The sequence below is a fragment of the Schistocerca gregaria genome, chromosome 2 (assembly GCF_023897955.1).
Source record: "Schistocerca gregaria isolate iqSchGreg1 chromosome 2, iqSchGreg1.2, whole genome shotgun sequence".
NCBI lineage: Eukaryota > Metazoa > Arthropoda > Insecta > Orthoptera > Acrididae > Schistocerca > Schistocerca gregaria.
This window is the reverse complement of record NC_064921.1, coordinates 615,739,999-615,759,482: the sequence shown is the minus strand read 5'-3', so window position 1 is coordinate 615,759,482 and position 19,484 is coordinate 615,739,999.

Here is a 19,484-nt window from a genome sequence, read left to right as displayed (position 1 = left end):
CATGGCTGTGTGAACGCTGTTCAGCCATACTGGGCTGCAATATTCCCCGACAGAGCATACAAGTAAGAGGGCAGTTGTTTTGAGTACTGATGCCTTAGCTCCCCAGCTTGTTCCGGAGAGTTTGTGTAATATATTGTTTCTGGTTCTCATTTTTAAAGCTGTTTCAGTTAGGTGTTTTCTATATGTCAGCGAACGATCCAAGGTCACGCCGAGATATTTTGGTAATGGGTTATATAACAGCAACTGATTTCTAAAGGAAATTTGCGGTTTATAACGAGCATGCCTATTAATCAGATGGAAGGTGGAGGATTCAGTTTTATTTCTGTTTACTTTGAGTCGCCATCGATTAAAAAATTCATCTAGAATTCGCAGATCCTCAGTGAGAGTCATTTCTGAAGTTGTAAAATCTTTATCCTTCGTTACGAAGGCTATGTCATCAGCATAGATAAATGTTCTTGCTTTCGTTTCTGGCAAGTCAGCGACATATAAATTGAAAAGTAGGGGGGCCAATACTGATCCTTGTGGTAGTCCGTCATTTAAATTGTATCCCTTGCTTACTTGACCTTTTAGGTGAACTTGGAATTTTCTGTTGGACAGCATGTTATTGAGTAGTTGTGCAATTCTTTTACATGGAATTATTCTTAAGAACTTAAGAAGCATGCCTTTCCTCCACACTGTATCGTATGCTGATGTTAGGTCAATAAACACGCTCTTTGTTTTCTTCAGGTCTTCGAAGCCCTTCTCTATGTATGTTGCCAACGCTAGAACTTGATCGCTACAACTGCGGTCTCGTCTGAAGCCAACCTGTTCTACAGGAATGTGTTTCAGGATAGTTGGTGCAATTCTGTTATAGAGTATTCTCTCCAGCAGTTTATAGCAGACACTTAAAAGTGCAATAGGTCTATAGTCTTCAGGATTGTTACCAGATTTTGACGGTTTCAGGATGGCAATTATTTTAGTTTTCTTAAAACGCTTTGGCAGTCTTCCTGTTGCGAGAATTTCATTAAACAGTGCAGTTAGCCACTGCACTTTCTCCTTGGCCAGCATGTTTAAGGAACTCCGGGTATATACCATCACAACCAGCCGCTTTACCAGATTTCAGAGTATCTAGTGCTGAAACAACTTCGGCTGAAGAGATTATCGGTGCAAATTCGGAAGGTTGTGCTTGAGACATTTTAGACTTTAGCTCATGTTTTATTTCTTTGGCTTTCTGTTTGTTGTTGTTGCTTGGTGTTCTTCTTATATTAACAATCCTGGCTGCTATTTTGTTAGGATTTATTTTGTCTGATAAGATATCAACATTTGTGGCACTGCCAAGCTTTTGTAATAAATTCCAAGCTTCCTTGCTCCAGTGTTGGAAAGACATGTATTCAGTTACTTCCATCCATTTCTTTTGCCTAGCTGGATCTAGGACCGAAATCAATTCATCTGCTACCTTGGTGTCTCGAGTCGTTTTAAATTCGTCATACAATTCATGACATCTAGGGCTCCATCCAGGGATGTAGTACTCTCTGTAGCCTCTTGGAATATGTTTTCTGGCAATGGAATGAATTAGTCTAACAAAGCGGTCATAGTGTCTAACTTTAGGTGGAATAAACTGAATAATATGATCAACCTCTTCAGAGAATGGAAGTTACATCGTGGCTTTGGTATAGACATCACAACTGGGATTTAGAGTACAATTTTCACCAGTACACGTCGGTGTTGGCTTCTAGGGAAATCACTGAGCACCTTCCTGCTGCCTTGCAAGGGTAATCCTTTGTTGTTAGTGGTAACGAAACAGAGATCAGGAGTGTAGTCTTGAGCCCATCTAGCTGAGCGGAATGTCCCTTTGTCCTTCCCGTCAAATAGTAAGAAAAGGCGTTCCATTTCAGCCCATTCTGATACTTTCTACCCTCTTCATTCGTGGTACTGTAGCCCCGTTGTGTGTTATGGCTGTTGAAGTCTCCAATTACTATTCCTGGATGTGGAATATTTTGAGCAGCTTCATTTACCCATGGTTGTGCTGGGGGCTTATAGATGTTCACAATCTCTGTGTTGGCGACTTTCAGCCTGATGGTATGGATGTTATTTTCCGTTTTTGTTTGGACATCTGTTACCTGTTCAACATCATTCTTGAAATACGTTGCAGATCCGTTACTTGCATGGTATGTCGCAGCAGCTAACGTGAAGCCAGGGAGCTTACAACTGGAATGAAGTTGGGTTTCGTCTGAGCAGTGGGTTTCCTGTAGTAGAACAACGTCCACCTTGTTTTCAATCAATATTTGAGTGAGATACTCACTTTTTGCTCTGCTTGTTCCCTCTATGTTTAGGTGTAAGAGCCGGAGGGTATTCCCTAAGTCCTTTGTCAGGTAGTTATTGGCAGAACTGTTCTGCTTCATTGCTATGTTTCCTCTAACAGCTGGGATATCCTAAGGTAATTTGCAACCACCAGAGGTCCAGCAGCCGATATCTATAGACTATTTAGCCGTAACTTAGTTACGTTGCCCGGGGTACACCACTTGGAAGCTAGTCTACTTTGTACCCCACTTACATGGTGGTAAACTGAACCATAGAAGATGAAAGATTTAGGTGATGACTGAGACTGGAAGATATCCAACAGATAATCGAGGACATTGGGTGGAGATCTACTCTCATATCAAATGAAGTCGTGGCTGGCCACACCAAACCATCGAGAAGGATGATGATTAAAAAGTCTATTGTTTTTTATACACTTCTGGAAATGGAAAAAAGAGCACATTGACACCGGTGTGTCAGACCCACCATACTTGCTCCGGACACTGCGAGAGGGCTGTACAAGCAATGATCACACGCACGGCACAGCGGACACACCAGGAACCGCGGTGTTGGCCGTCGAATGGCGCTAGCTGCGCAGCATTTGTGCACCGCCGCCGTCAGTGTCAGCCAGTTTGCCGTGGCATACGGAGCTCCATCGCAGTCTTTAACACTGGTAGCATGCCGCGACAGCGTGGACGTGAACCGTATGTGCAGTTGAAGGACTTTGAGCGAGGGCGTATAGTGGGCATGCGGGAGGCCGGGTGGACGTACCGCAAAATTGCTCAATACGTGGGGCGTGAGGTCTCCACAGTACATCTATGTTGTCGCCAGTGGTCGGCGGAAGGTGCACGTGCCCGTCGACCTGGGACCGGACCGCAGCATCGCACGGATGCACGCCAAGACCGTAGGATCCTACGCAGTGCTGTAGGGGACCGCACCGCCACTTCCCAGCAAATTAGGGACACTGTTGCTCCTGCGGTATCAGCAAGGACCATTCGCAACCGTCTCCATGAAGCTGGGCTACGGTCCCGCACACCTTTAGGCCGTCTTCCGCCCACGCCCCAACATCGTGCAGCCCGCCTCCAGTGGTGTCGCGACAGTCGTGAATGGAGGGACGAATGGAGACGTGTCGTCTTCAGCGGTGAGAGTCGCTTCTGCCTTGGTGCCAATGATGGTCGTATGCGTGTTTGGCGCCGTGCAGGTAAGCGCCACAATCAGGACTGCATACGACCGAGGCACACAGGGCCAACACCCGGCATGATGGTGTGGGGAGCGATCTCCTACACCGGCCGTACACCTCTGATGATCGTCGAGGGGACACTGAATAGTGCACGGTACATCCAAACCGTCATCGAACCCATCGTTCTACCATTCCTAGACCATCAAGGGAACTTGCTGTTCCAACAGGGCAATGCACGTCCGCATGTATCCCATGCCACCCAACGTGCTCTAGAAGGTGTAAGTCAACTACCCTGGCCAGCAAGATCTCCGGATCTGTCCCCCATTGAGCATGTTTGGGACTGGATGAAGCGTCGTCTCACGCGGTCTGCACGTCCAGCACGAACGCTGGTCCAACTGAGGCGCCAGGTGGAAATGGCATGGCAAGCCGTTCCACAGGACTACATCCAGCATCTCTACCGATCGTCTCCATGGGAGAATAGCAGCCTGCATTGCTGCGAAAGATGGATATACACTGTACTAGTGCCGACATTGTGCATGCTCTGTTGCCTGTGTCTATGCGCCTGTGGTTCTGTCAGTGTGATCATGTGATGTATCTGACCCCAGGAATGTGTGAATGGCGCTAGCTGCGCAGCATTTGTGCACCGCCGCCGTCAGCGTCAGCCAGTTTGCCGTGGCATACGGAGCTCCATTGCAGTCTTTAACACTGGTAGCATGCCGCGACAGCGTGGACGTGAACCGTATGTGCAGTTGAAGGACTTTGAGATAGGGCGTATAGTGGGCATGTGGGAGGCCGGGTGGACGTACTGCAAAATTGCGGTACAATGGGACAATGAATTCACGGTGGTCTTATTTCAATTTCCAGGAGTGTAGTAAAATATTTTCTTTAGTCTAAAAGTAACATCATTATTTAAGGTGAAACGAGTGGTTGACCAGCTTATACTCAAACTTGGTTGTTGCTCTCCTCAGCATCGATTGCGTTACCACATCTTTAGTTACGCATTTAGGCTGCGTACAGTGGCTCGTCAGCACTCTTTCAGTGCTTTACTTTATTTGTTAGCAGGTTTAATTACAGAGTCATGTAAATTCAGTGACTAATGCAGCGTACTAGCACGGAACACGGCCTGCAGTCTGCTGACAGGAAATCGCTATACCGTGAGCTCCCGCAGAGCCTGGAAGCGACGGCGACAAAGCGCACAAAGCCGAAGTGCAGCCCTGCGCTGTGTGGCGTGTGCACGCAATGCAGGTTAAAGGCAAACTGAATACTGGCAAAGGGGATCGAAAGGCTGCGAGGAATCTGGCACAGCACGTGTCAACATACGAGATTAAAGCGCATCTGCGACTCCAATGAAGATGGATTTTCTTGTTTTGGAAACACCAGAAGCCAATTCTAACACACTCACGTACGATGACAGGAAATAGTACGAGAACCAATTATTATACAAATCTACCTATAAATAAGGTTTACATTTTAACGTTAGTAACACCGTCCTTTGCGTTACGTATTGTTTCTGAAAATTGGTTCGACATTAAAGAGTACTTTACATCAGTGTAGATACAACACCTGCTGCTTTCTATATCATACAGGGTGACATATATGACACAGGCCACCACAACTATATCCAGGAAATAAAAACGTGTAGTGGTACTGTTTTCAGCACGTTATGGAGGACAATGTGACATAAGCCGAATTATGACAACGCCTAATCTTAGTAGAACTATTTATTTTTTCTGTGGCACCGGAAAAAGCCTTCGATCAGGAACTTTAACTACATTAAGTTCTGGAGCTTGATCGAAATATTAATATGTCAAAACACTATCCCAAATTCAGGACTGAAAACCGCACAGCAGTCTGCCATACAGTAGCAAATACAAGCAAACATGGACAAGAACGCTTCAGGTGATTATTAAGACTGTCATACCAAGTGCTCAAAACGTGGGCCTTGAGCTGAGTTACAACTATAAAATTATTCCAGCACACCATGCTCAATCTTGTATTTCATCTGTACTTACTGTAGTACACGCAAGTGTCATATGTTATTAGATTTTTTTTCAGGAGAATTGACAGTTCTTGAACACCACTCGTTTTAAGATTCCACACGGATGGAAGTCCAAATGCGTTATGTACATTACTGGCCATTAGAATTGCTACACCAAGAAGATATGCAGATGATAAACGGGTATTCATTGGACAAATATATCATACTAAAACTGACTTGTGATTACATTTTCACGCAATTTGGGTGCATAGATCCTGATAATTCAGTACCTGATCTGGAGAATGTGCTGGCCACGGCAGCAGTCGAAAGTTTTCTGTATCCAGGAAGGCCCATACAGGGCCTGCAACATGCGGCCGTGCAATATCTTGCTGAAATGTAGGGTTTTGCAGGGATCGAACGAAGGGTAAAGCCACGGGTCGTATCACATCTGAAATGTAACGCCCAATGCGAACATGAGGTGACCGAGATATCTAACCAATGGCACCCCATACCATCACGCCGTGTGATACACCAGTATGGCGATGACGAATACACGCTTCTAACGTGCATTCACCCTGATGTCGCTAAACACGGATGCGACCATCATGATGCTGTAAACATAACCTGGATTCACCAAAAAAATGACGTTTTGCCATTCGTGCACCCACGTTTGTCATTGAGTACACCATCGCAGCCGCTCCTGTCTGTGATGCAGTGTCAGGGGTAACCGCAGCCATGGTCTCCGAGCTGATGCAAACGTCGTCGAACTGTTCGTGCAGATGGTTGTTGTCTTTCAAACGTCCCCATCTGTTGAGTCAGGGATCGAGATGAGGCTGCACGATCCGTGGCAGCCATGCGGATAAGATATCAGTCAGCTCGACTGCTAGTGATACGAGGCCCTTGGGATCCAGCATGGCGTTCCGTATTACCGTCCTGAACCTACCGATTCCATATTCTGCTTACAGGCATTGGATCTCGACCAACCCGAGCAGCAATGTCGCGATACGATAAACCGCAATCGCGATAGGCTACAATGTGACCTTTATCAAATTCGGAAACGTGATGGTACGCTTTTCTCCTCCTTACACGACGCATCACAACAACGTTTCACCTGGCAGCGCCGTGTCAACTACTGTTTGTGTATGAGAAATCGATTGGATACTTTCCTCATGTCAGCACGTTGTAGGTGTCGTTACCGGCGCCAAACTTGTGTGAATCCTCTGAAATGCTAATCATTTAATATCACAGGATCTTCCTCCTGTCAGTTAATTTTCGCGTCTGCAGCACGTCATCTTCGTGGTGTAGCAATTTTAATGGCCAGTAGTGTACGATGAGAGTGCAGGCTATTCTTCTTTCCCTAGTGACGGAGCCAGCAACATTCAATAGTTCCATTAATGGGGTGTAATTATTCGATGGAATAGGCGAGACATCCGTGTTTTGTGCCATAAAGATTACCTTATGCCCCACAAAATCCAAGAACTATGGCATCAGTCCGCCTCATTGGCAGGGTGATCGGCTCATCTGACTGCCATGTACTAGGTTGGTGTTCGATTCCCGTCTGGGAAATTTTACCAGCTCGGGGCCGGGTTCTGTCCTGTACACATCATTTCATCATCAAGAGCACGTAAGTCACCCAGTGTGGCATCACCTGGAAAGACTTGCAACTCAGCGGCCTAACAACTATATGTGCGGACTCCTGGCTTCAATGTCCTACGATCATTTCATTTTTATTCATTTATTTTTCATTTGACTATCGTAGCATATCTGTTACAAATTACAGATACTGTTTAGCGCCCCATCAATAAAACAGGGATGCGTTTCTTGACAAGATCACACCAAGCGTTGGCAGAAGACGTCTGTCCTTTATCCGCCTCTCTCATCCAGGACGTATTTTCAACCGAATACAGGCGCATGTTGCCACAAACTGCAGTGCACACATGTGGCGAAGTGGTTAGTGGCACGGGATGGTATGTTACAGGTCGTCAATTCTAACCAGACTACATGTTATTCACAATTTATCATTCCTGGAAGTTTCTTGGAGTATCTAATGTCTGTAGTGTTTGTGTAATCTGGAATATTCGATGTATGTTTAAATAAAAGCATTCTGGAATATTTAAAATTTTGTTCCTTCCAAATGGTAAATTTTACTTTGGCTGTACGTTGAATGTGTTTCTAGTACTAAGTGTTGAACTTGGAATTGCTGACCCATACAGTGGCTTTGTCATGATGTTCCTCGATGGAGACACGGGCTATCGATACCAGGGCCTCTTGCAAGCCAAGAACGCGCTCTACCACCTGAGCTACGTCCCCTGGCGACCGCGACAGGAGTTCACACTGATGCTATCGATTTTAGAACAGGGACAGTTCTAGGATACATTCGGGGACTTGATTAACAGCTTATGCTTCCATGGTACTCTCTGAGTTCGAAATAAACTACTCTACTTCCAAGAAAGAGTGTGATGGCGTTGTTTAGGCTATCAAAACGTTTCAGACCTATTTATTGGACAAACTGTTAACTGTTGTGACCACCATTCACTCCGTTGGCTTATTCACCTGGAGGATCTATCTAGCTGATTGGTAATAATAGTAGTAGTAGCTTTATTTATCCATAGACCTCTTTTTACAAGGGTATAGGACATGTCAAAGTATTTACAAGTTTAGACCAATTTAAAATAAGCTAATTCCTGTACACATACATTTACAGACTTCTAGTTAGAGACAATTATTAAATTTATTGCTGGTATACAATACGGTTTTTACAAATAACTTTATAAATAATGTAATGCCACACTCTTCACTCACATCTCACTATTAGTCACTGCACACACTATACACACGTTGTTTCATACCACTTCACTCACTACACACACAAACACATACACACACATTTGATTTGGGGCCATTTTCTGTACCACAACTTCCCATTTGCTATCATGAAACACTGAGTCAGCATCGCTCTATAATGAGTGAGATGTTGAGCTCAGAAGAGTAATAGGTGTTAGTGATGTGCTATGCATAGCTTGGGGGTAAGTATTTCTAGAAAGGAAAGAAGGAAGGAAAGAAGCTTAATGTGAAGGTGTTATGTGGAATGTTGGATGTTTTATAATCATTATTGTTATTTATTTGTAGAACATTTTTTTATCAAACCCGTACTCTGTTTTACCTAAGTAATCCTTCAATATCTAAAATGTAATGCGTAACAGGTACTTGTTAGCTGCCTTTTTAAATAAGAGTATTTTTGCAATTTCCTTAACCTCTTCTGGTAATTTATTGCATAGTTCTATTCCTTGGTAGAAAATACTGTTTTCAGTTTAATGTTTATTTTTTCTTGGTAAATGTAAGTTGAGTCTAGCTCTTGTTGCATGGCCATGAATAGAGCTGTTTGTGCAGTCATTACCAATGTTATTTTTGATGTGTACAGCTGACTGGTAAATGTATTCTCATGGAACAGTTAAAATCTTAGTGTTTCGAACAGATCTTTACAATGAGATCGACCAGTATTTTTGGCTAATATTCTTATGGCTCTTTTGAAGAGTTTGAAAGTTGTGTTCATATTTTGTGCGTTTGTTCTCCAAAAGAGAATGCCATAGCTAAGAACTGAGTGTGCGTATGAACAATATGTAATTAAAAGACACTGCCTGTTAAACACCAATGATATGATTCTAAGGGCATAACATCCTGGTGACATTCTGTTTCCAAGTACCTTTCTGTGTTCACACCACTTCAAATGAAAACCAATATTCATTCCTAGAAATTTTGTATTTGTTACACAGTCTCTAAGGATGTCATCTACATTTAATTTAACATTGTTATTTTTCCTCTTCAAACTGAAATTCATGGCATTACTTTTCTTTATGTTCAATGTCACTTTATTGCTTATTGATCAATCATAAACTTCCTTCAGAGTGTCATTTGCTTTCTCTGCAAGGAGCTCTCTTGTTTTCTCAGTGACTATAATATTACTATCAGCAGCGAAGAGAATTTTTTCACCATGTGTAACACTACTGGGAAAGTCATTGATGTAAATCAGGAATAGTGTTGATCCAAATATGCTACCTTGCAGAATCCCTATATTAGTATATTTTGGTTCTGATAAGTGTTTTTCTAAATGTTTAGATCTTTTTGAATCCTATCCGCTAGGTATGATCGAAACCAATCATTAGCAACACCTCTTATTCCAAATGCTTCTAATTTATGTAATAGAATCTTGTGGTCGATTGTATCAGAGGCCTTAGAAATATCCCAAAAATATGCCCGTGACACACTCATCTTGATCAAGAGCATCAAGTAATACTTTTGTGAAATCTACTATAGCTGCCTCCGTATTTTTATCACCTCGGAAACCAAACACTGATTCGCTTAAAAGATTTTATTTATTCATGTAATTCATTAATCTTTCATAATTGCTTCTGTTATTTTTGAGAATGGTGACAGCATGGAAAAGGGCCGGTAATTTTCTATGTCTTCTGTATTACTTTTCTTAAGCATAGGTACAACTCTTGCTGTTTTAACTGCTCTGGAAATGTCCTTTATGTGAAGACTTCATTTATTATATTTGTTAAGGGGCCTTGTATAACGTGGATAATAAGGCTTCAGGAATACTATGTTACAGTGGTATACAAACGCGGATTCAATAAGAAGGACGTTGACTGCCTTACAAGAAATCCTTTGATATGCAGTCGGTGTCCTCATGTTTCCGTTAGTTTTTGTATACCACTGCAAACAACGCTTGGGAGGAAGCTGCTATCGAACTGTCAATAGTATCTTACCTAACTGAGGAACATCGTAGAGTGATAGCCCTTCTCTGTCAACTTTCGGATGCTTTCAGATGAGGAGTCGAGGGGAGACAGACCAAGGACGCATGGTAAAAGACCATATTAATAGCGCAGATCAACCACCAGTTAGCTGGCCCTCGTATAACTTAACTGCATCCACTCATGCTTTACTGAATGGTTGAACAAAAGCCGATATGTAGGTTAAAAGTGCAAAGAACGCCGTCAGCTGTAATTTTATCTCCAATTTATTTGCTGCTGGTTTCAGCATTACAATACGTCATCATCAGGCCCTTAAACAAAATTATTATTATCAGGAATTATATCCAAGAAAGGTACAAACAGTAGATACACGAAAATATATTTCTTATTAAAGATTTTATCTGAGCAAGTCTGAAAATAAGTTCATCTCAAGCGTGTGCTTGTTTGTAGCTTACGGCAAGATCGCCAAGTGCAGATACTCTACAAGCGATGTTTCTCATCGTCTTTTTACATAAGGAACACAGTTTGTGAAACATCCATACGTGGTGTCCTTATTTTCAGACATTCTCAGATAGGATCATTAATGGCAAGTATGTTTCCATTTGTATACTGTTTGTATCTAAGTTTCATATAATTCTTAATATTAATATGGCTGATAATTTTGTTATTTAAGGGCCTGGTGTACTGTATTGTAACGCTGATATCGGTAGCCAATAAACTGGGGATGAAATTACAGCAGACGACGTTCTTGTCATTTTTAACGAAGGTATACGTTGGCGCCGCCTCAACGACAGATAAACAGAGAGAATGTGAAGATAATACTGCAAGCTGACATTAATCTTTCAGTGAAAACTTGATCCTCTCCTTAGGTCCTTGTGAAAAAGAAGGGCGGTGTAATGAGATTCTTTATCAGCTACCGACGGCTGAACAAAATCACAAAGAAGAATGTCTATCTATTGCCGTATATTAATGACAGCCAAGACTGCTTGAAAGGAGCAAAGGATTCTTCTAATATAGATATGCAGACGATTGCAGTCGACATGTGGTAGGTTGCCCATGATCATACCCTGGACGAGGTCACTCCCCCACAAACCATAACTTTACCTGTCGCCCTACGCAAGTACCAGCCTTTCGCCAAGCCACCAACTTCAGGAAAACTACGCGCGACGACTATCTATGGAGATGACGCCTCCACAGATCGAAAACTTTCCATGGACGACAGTCTCAAAGATGTAATGAAATCTCGTTGCATTCGTCATCGATGGCAAGCTGTCTGGCTGCTGTCGGCTCCCGGGCTGCCTTTTCTGTAACTAGTCTTATCCTATCCAGTCAAAGAAGGAGATGTGAATTGCGAATAGGAGTAGAAGAACATTTATTGCAAGAATAACTATCAATGACAGAACACAGACCTTTGAATTTATCACTTTAACAGAATGTAATCGTAATGTTCTTTTCAGACGCGACTTCTTGGAGGCATCACAAGCTGTCGCAGATTGTGGAAGATCAGAGCTCCAGAGTGACGAAGAGGTATTCCAACAAGCACACACAACACAAATTGCTATGGGTGGTTGTGCAGTTGTTCGCCATTGAAGACGTTATACATCCATCACAACGAAACGTGTTCCAGGCTCTCTGTTAAACTGTAAAACCTTATACGATGGCGAAAAGTTGCTCAAGCCCACAAAGGAAACCTACATGCCAGCGATAATCATAAGCAGTGAAGACAGTCAGGGGGAGCTTTGGAACAGTAGTTTTCACAAGCAGACGAAGCTCACTCCGATAGCTATCTGCACTGAGACAGCCGACCCAGTCCAGGAAGAACAACTTGAACGAGTGTCTTTACCTCTTGCTGCTGGTTATTTATTTTTGGCTGGTCTCCTATGATCGTTTGGGCTTGCATTTATGTTCGTCTGCTTCACATTCACAATCCTGCATTCCCCTCATATTAACTAGGTTAATGTTACTGAACTGATCCATTGATAGAGAGGTATATTATGTGTAACAGATAACCAGCACGAAACTTATTTATTTTTCGATGTAATGGGGGAGAAAAAGAAGGTGACACCATGGATGAGATCTTAGTTTTAAGTTTATTAAATCGCTTCTCAATCGTGACTATTTCTCTATGCAAGGTACACACATGGTCGTCACGAAAAACAATATTTTGTGGCATGCATATAGTACTGATTTGAAGATCACGTTGTGCAAGATGTACATTCATTTGAGTAGAAACTACTTTCGTTGATCCCAATACTAATTTATTATGCAAGAATGAGAATTTGAGTCAATATACTATCAAAAAATCGCCTCTCTACTCAATACCATACACTTTCAAGATTGAAGTGGGTAAATGATCAACTAAGAAATCAATTATATGACAAATAATTCCCTAACCGGCCCCATAATATGCACACTGGAAAGTACAAACACAGATAGGTTAAAAGAACTGAGAGGTAAACATGATACAGGAAGCAGAAAACATAAAGTCTACTCGTATACAGATGCATACCGAAACCTAACAACATCCACATCTACCATTCATTACCATTCACTTAATCAGAGAGCAACTGAGATTGCCAGTGGCATGCATCAGGCCTGACGAGATGCGTCCACGGCCATCAAGTAAAAGGGGACAAATATATAGAAATCAGAACCTAAGAGAAATTTATTGCACAATTAGACATTACACTCAGGATTACACGTCTTATAATTAGATTTGGTCCCTGAAACTGTAGTAACCAGATCGAGGCACGTGGTGGGTTGAAGCCAAAACAATCTTAAGGAAAAACTGAAAAACCCTAAGATATCCTGTACGTGTATAGGCATTAGTTGGATTCGTTTCTTTGTGATCTATAAGTTGAACAACATCACTTAACCCTAGCACCAAAGCATGGGCCCCTTGGTGGGCTGAAAGCCCAGAGATACATTTTCTTTGAGATATTCTGAAATTGAGAAACTGACAAAACTTTGCAAATGTATAGCAATTCACTAGATTTGTTGTTCTGTGATCAATAGTTTCAACAATACCACTTAACCATACAAACAATATCTGGGGCAAATATTGGGCTGAAGACCAAGAGTTACACTATCTTTAAGACATTCTGAAATTTGAAAACAGACAAAAATCCCACACAAATATAGATCTGTATCGGATTTGCTACTTTGTGATCTACAATGTGAATGGCATTAGGGCACAAACGGAGGGGGGGGGGGGGGGGGCTCATGGGTAAAAGTTACGCCACCAGACACAAAGATAACTCCATCAAGATATCGGAAAATGAAGACGCAATTCAGCACGCAGACTGCTGAAAAAATAGAACCAAACCACCAATGTAATCATTGACAATACTTTAATTTTTCCACAGGAACACACTCACAGTAGCTCCTCTATTGAAACAAAGCATATTATTCGAACTTACACGCAAGCACATGAAATTATCAGGAACTGCAAGCAAAGATGATCTCAAATCACTTTCCTGTACACTGCCACTGAAATAAATTAAATTAATCATCGTCTTGAGTCAAAAAAATTTTGTCGTATTGCCAGAGGAACGTCTGTTCAAGTGTCCAATTCTTACAGAGCCTAATGAGAGGGTGCTGCGAGCTGCTCTCGTTCGAAGCATCCACTGTTTTCAGTGGTAAGGACTGTTCTCATTAGGGGAGAGACAAACTGCCAACCATGTTCCTTCAATATACCAATGTATCTTCTGACCATTCACCGACAAAAATTCTCTAGTTCCTTCTTTTCCCATCTACAAAGTTTGATTGTAAATGCTGTCCCACTGCTCTATAACTCTGGAGACACCAGAGGCATTTCTGGTATTCTCCCATCCTCATTTTCAATCGCTCCATCACATTTACAGCGCACAGTAGGAATTAAACACGTTGTGCAGAGATGAATAAACAAACAGAACAGCTCCTCCCTTTTTCCGAAGGCAATGTGTAGCTACCACAGAGTGAAACGTCAAGGGGAAGGAACACTGTCACTATGCCACAGAGACAACTGCGCCTAACATTCATGAAACGGGTTCAGGTGACCTGTTTCAGGCTTAGTGTCATCAACAAAATACCGTTCTCCGCTAACCAATCTGCCACACTGCATGCGACACTGTTTGCGGTACTGTATGACCTCGAAGAAAACGATTTACCGACACACAGTCAGCACGGATTCAGAAAATGTCGTTCTCGTGAAACCCATCTAGCTCATTATACTCATGAAGTAATGAGTGCTATCGACAGAGGATACCAAAGTTATTCCATTTTTTTAGATTTCCGGAAGGCTTCCGACATCGTTCCTCACAAATGTCTTCTAAACAAATTGCGTGCTTATGAAATATCGCCTTAGTTGTGTGACTGGATTAGCGATTTTCTGACAGAAAGGTCACATTTCGTAGTAAGAGACGGAAAGCCATCGAATAAAACAGAAGTAATGTCCTCAAGGAAGTGTTTTAGGCCATCTATTGTTCCTGATCTATATTAACGACATAGTAGACAATCTGAGTAGCCCTCTTAGATTGTTTGCAAATGATGCTGTCATTTACAGTCTTGTAAAGTCATCAGATGACCAAAACCAGTTGCAAAAATGCTTAGCTAAGATATGTGTATCGTGCGAAAAGTGGCAATTGGCCGTGAACAAAGAAAAGTGTGAAGTTATTCACATGAGTAGTAAATAAACCATCTAAGTATCGATTACGCGATAAGTCACACAAATCTGAAGGCTGTGAATTTAACTAAATACTTAGGGATTACAATTGGAAATAACCTAAATTTGAACTAACATATACAGGGTGTTACAAAAAGGTGCGGCCAAACTTTCAGGAAACAATCCTCACACACAAAGAAACAAAGTATGTTTTGTGGACATGTGTCCGGAAAAGCTTATTTTCCATGTTAGAGCTCATTCTATTACTTCTCTTCAAATCACATTAATCATGGAATGGAAACACACAGAAACAGAACGTACCAGCGTGACTTCAAACACTTTGTTACAGGAAATGTTCAAAATGTCCTCCGTTAGCGAGGATACATGCATCCACCATCCGTTGCATGGAATCCCTGATGCGCTGATGCAGCCCTGAAGAATGGCTTATTGTGTCACAGCTGTCCACAATACGACCACGACGAGAGTCTACATTTGGTACCGGGATTGCGTAGACAAGAGCTTTCAAATGCCCCCATAAATGAAAGTCAAGAGGGTTGAGGTCAGGAGAGCGTGGAGGCCATGGAATTGGTCCGCCTCCACCAATCCATCGGTCACCGAATCTGTTGTTGAGAAGCGTACGAACACTTCGACTGAAATGTGCAGCAGCTCCATCGTGCATGAGCGACATGTTGTGTCGTACTTGTAAAGGCACATGTTCTAGCAGCACAGGTAGAGTATCCCGCATGAAATCATGATAACGTGCTCCATTGAGCGTAGGTGAAAGAACATGGGGCCCAATCAAGACATCACCAACAATGCCCGCACAAACGTTCACAGAAAATATGTGTTGATGACGTGATTGCACAACTGCGTGCGGATTCTCGTCAGTCCACACATGTTGATTGTGAAAATTTACAATTTGATCACGTTGGAATGAAGCCTCATCCGTAAAGAGAACACTTGCACTGAAAGGAGGATTGACACATTGTTGGATGAACCATTCACAGAAGTGTAACCGTGGAGGACAATGAGCTGCTGATAGTGCCTGCACACACTGTACATGGTACGGAAACAACTGGTTCTCCCGTAGCACTCTCCATACAGTGACGAGGTCAACGTTATCTTGTACAGCAGCAACTTCTCTGACGCTGACATTAGGGTTATCGTCAACTGCACGAAGAATTGCCTCGTCCATTGCAGGTGTCCACGTCGTTCTAAGTCTTCCCCAGTCGCGAGTCATAGGCTGGAATGTTCCGTGCTCCCTAAGACGGCGATCAATTGCTTCGAACGTCTTCCTGTCGGGACACCTACGATCTTGGAATTTGTCTCGATGCAAACGTACCGCGCCACGGCTATTGCCCCGTGCTAATCCATACATCAAATGAGCATCTGACAACTCCGCATTTGTAAACATTGCACTGACTGCAAAACCACGTTCGTGATGAACACTGACCTGTTGATGCTACGTACTGATGTGCTTGATGCTAGTACTGTAGAGCAATGAGTCGCATGTCTACACAAGCACCGAAGTCAACATTACCTTCCTTCAATTGGGCCAACTGGTGGTGAATCGAGGAAGTACAGTAGATACTGACGAAACTAAAATGAGCTCTAACATGGAAATTAAGCGTTTCCGGACACATGTCAACATAACATATTTTCTTTATTTGTGTGTGAGGAATGTTTTCTGAAAGTTTGGCCGTACCTTTTTGTAACAACCTGTAGATAATATTGTGGGAAAAGCAAATCAAAGACTGCGATTCATTGGCAAAACGCTTAGAAGACGCAGCAGGTCTACTAAAGAGACCGCTTACACAGCGCTCGTTCGCCCTACTCTGGAGTATTGATGTGCGATGTGGGATCCGCATCAGGTGGGACTGACGGGTGACATCGAAAAATTTCAAGGAATGGAAGCTCGTTTTCTACTATCGCGAAATAGGGGAGATAGTGCCACAGGCCTTTTTCGTTGCGACGGGAACTTCTCATGAAATTTCATTCACCAGTTTTCTCCTCCTATTGCGAAAACATTCTGTTGGCACACACCTACATAGGGAAAAATGATAATCACCTTAAAATAAAAGAAATCAAGGTTCTCGCACAAAAAAATTTAAGTGCTATTTTCTCCCGCGCTCCGTTCGAGAGTGGAACGGTAGAGGGACAGCTTGAAGGTGGTTAATTGAGCCCTCAGCCAGACACTTTATTGTGAATAGCATAGACATCAAGTAGCTGCAGATGAATGCCGGGATATACCTTCAAACCAGCGTTAGTGATTTTGGGATAGGGGGAGTTCTAGTGTGAATTAAGGAAGATGCTGTGAACGTGACAGAATATGCTTTCAGGGTACTCTCCAAGTATGAGTGAACAATTCTAACTGCGGCTGTTTGTGCCACAGCTTTAGTAGTTTAGTGTGACGTGCCTCGTTTTCTAACTGTAACAGATGACCTATTGTGGTGTGCCGAAGTTGGGCGGTTGGCATTATGACATATTTTATCGCGAAAACGTAGATAAGAATCAACTGTAAGCTAAGTTTAAGTTTGGATAGGGTTGTTATGAAAAGTTGTTTTTCTTTGCTCTAATTGCTGTTTGCAATATGTTGTAGAGCAAAGAGAGCTGAGAACTGCGTGAGTCAATGCGGCGACAATCTGAAATTCCCGCAGGAGCCACATATCTACCGAAGGAATAATCGAACAGAAGTTGGTCACAGAGCAAAGCATAGAACATCAATTTTTACAGTATGGATATTGTTCAAGCGCCAGTAGCTGTTCGCTTGTCAAAATTTAATTGTTCTCTTTTATGGACAGAGCTTATTTCAGGTTTGAAATGGACAGATGAGAGAACGGTTTAAAAACAATTGTGGAGAGTCATATTATTCAGTACGCTTCTATTAGTTGAGCCAGTCATTTAAGGAAAGCGGTCCATGGTTAATAGACAAGTGGTAATAGAAGTAAAAATCTTAATGGGATTGAGATTGAATGTTCAAGTTAATCAGTTGGGTTTGCAACTGTTCATTGGCTCTGACAGTTTTCCATCATACTGGAATGACTGGCAGTTCTACTTCACGATTGAAAGTGGTATTGTTACTGTGTTTAGAAATCTGTGAGCTGTCTTATGTATCTTGATGCCTTAAGCATTCTGATTAGATAGTGGTAGACTGGATGTCCATTTTGTCGAACAAGCTTTCAGCTTAGTACAGGAGTGCAGTATTTTACGCCTTGACTGAACCACGTTCATACTGAGTGCATTCTGTCTTCAGGTGTGTGATAGATAGTTACGTGTTGCACTGGGTGCTCATAGTAGTCTCAATAGCTATAGCCTTCTACTGATCCTACATAGTGTTAGTTACTTTCTTATGGACTTTCTGCCAATATCTGGATGAAGACTACTTATTGAACAAAACAGGTTTTTCCTGTATTACTGAAGCTATTAAATATATGAACACAGAGCTATTAGTTACTGTCATCGCAGGATCCAGATTCCATTCTCACTACTTACTTCACATACATTAGCATAGAAAAATGATAAGAACTCGAAGTAACAGTTCTGTAATCGTACATGTGTTCTATTAATATAATGATACTGTATTTAGGGAGGGAGGGAAAGAGAGAGAGAGAGAGAGAGAGAGAGAGAGAGGAAACAGTTTTTGCAGCAAGTAAGATTGTGCTTACCTGTAAGAATAGAAACTGTGGTGAAGGACATAGCCACAGGGTATTTCGTCCAATCTACCAGGAGAGCATATAATGGCGACCTGTTTTTACAGGATATGTTTCAATAAAAATACATTCTGATGGTCATCTTAATTGTCATAAATAGCACTAAGTTACTTTAACATTTCATTGCGTCATATATACCAGTCTATGTAACCTCGAAAATTCATAGATTTGCGAACTTTGATCCTAGTATTTATATACGCATAATTCAATAAATATTTATTTGTGTTTTCTGATGTAGCTTTGGAGTCAAATAGCATTTCCACAATCATGTTATATACCGTTTAATGAATAAGTTTGGACAGAGATTTGTTTAAATAAGATATTTTGAGTTTAAATGAGATGAAACCTTAAGTTTTGTCCAGGATAAATAAGAAGAGAAAATGGCACAGCACTTCCAGAGCTGTTTTAACATCAAGGTGTCACAACTGAGCACTGGCAGTACTACAACACCGTGTATGAGAAGAAATGAGTAATTATTCAGATGCTCGAAGAGGTATTTATCACATATAATAATTTTTCTGTTGCACAGATGATTTGATCTTGTTGGTATGGTAGTATGTAGATATTTTGGGTTATAATCTATTAGTTGGGAATTATTTATTAGTAGGAAATTAGTAGTAATGATTAGATTTGTAGTTAGCAAATTTGAAGGCGGAACCTGGAAAGGAGTGTGTTTAGGATGAGGAAATTTCTTATCCTAGTTAGTGGTAATGATTAAGAATATATTAATCAATAGATGAAGTGTTGAAAGTGGAACAGATTGTAGCAGAACAATGAGGTTTAAAGAAAGAGCTCCAGGACGATAAAAGCAAGTTGTAGTTGGAATTCGGGACCAGACAGGAGGAACGAAAAAGAGAGAGCATTTATAAAAGAGGAAGTTAGCAAATATTGTGATGTTGTTATAACTCAGATTGTAGCTTCAGTGAGAAAATTGTGAGAAATC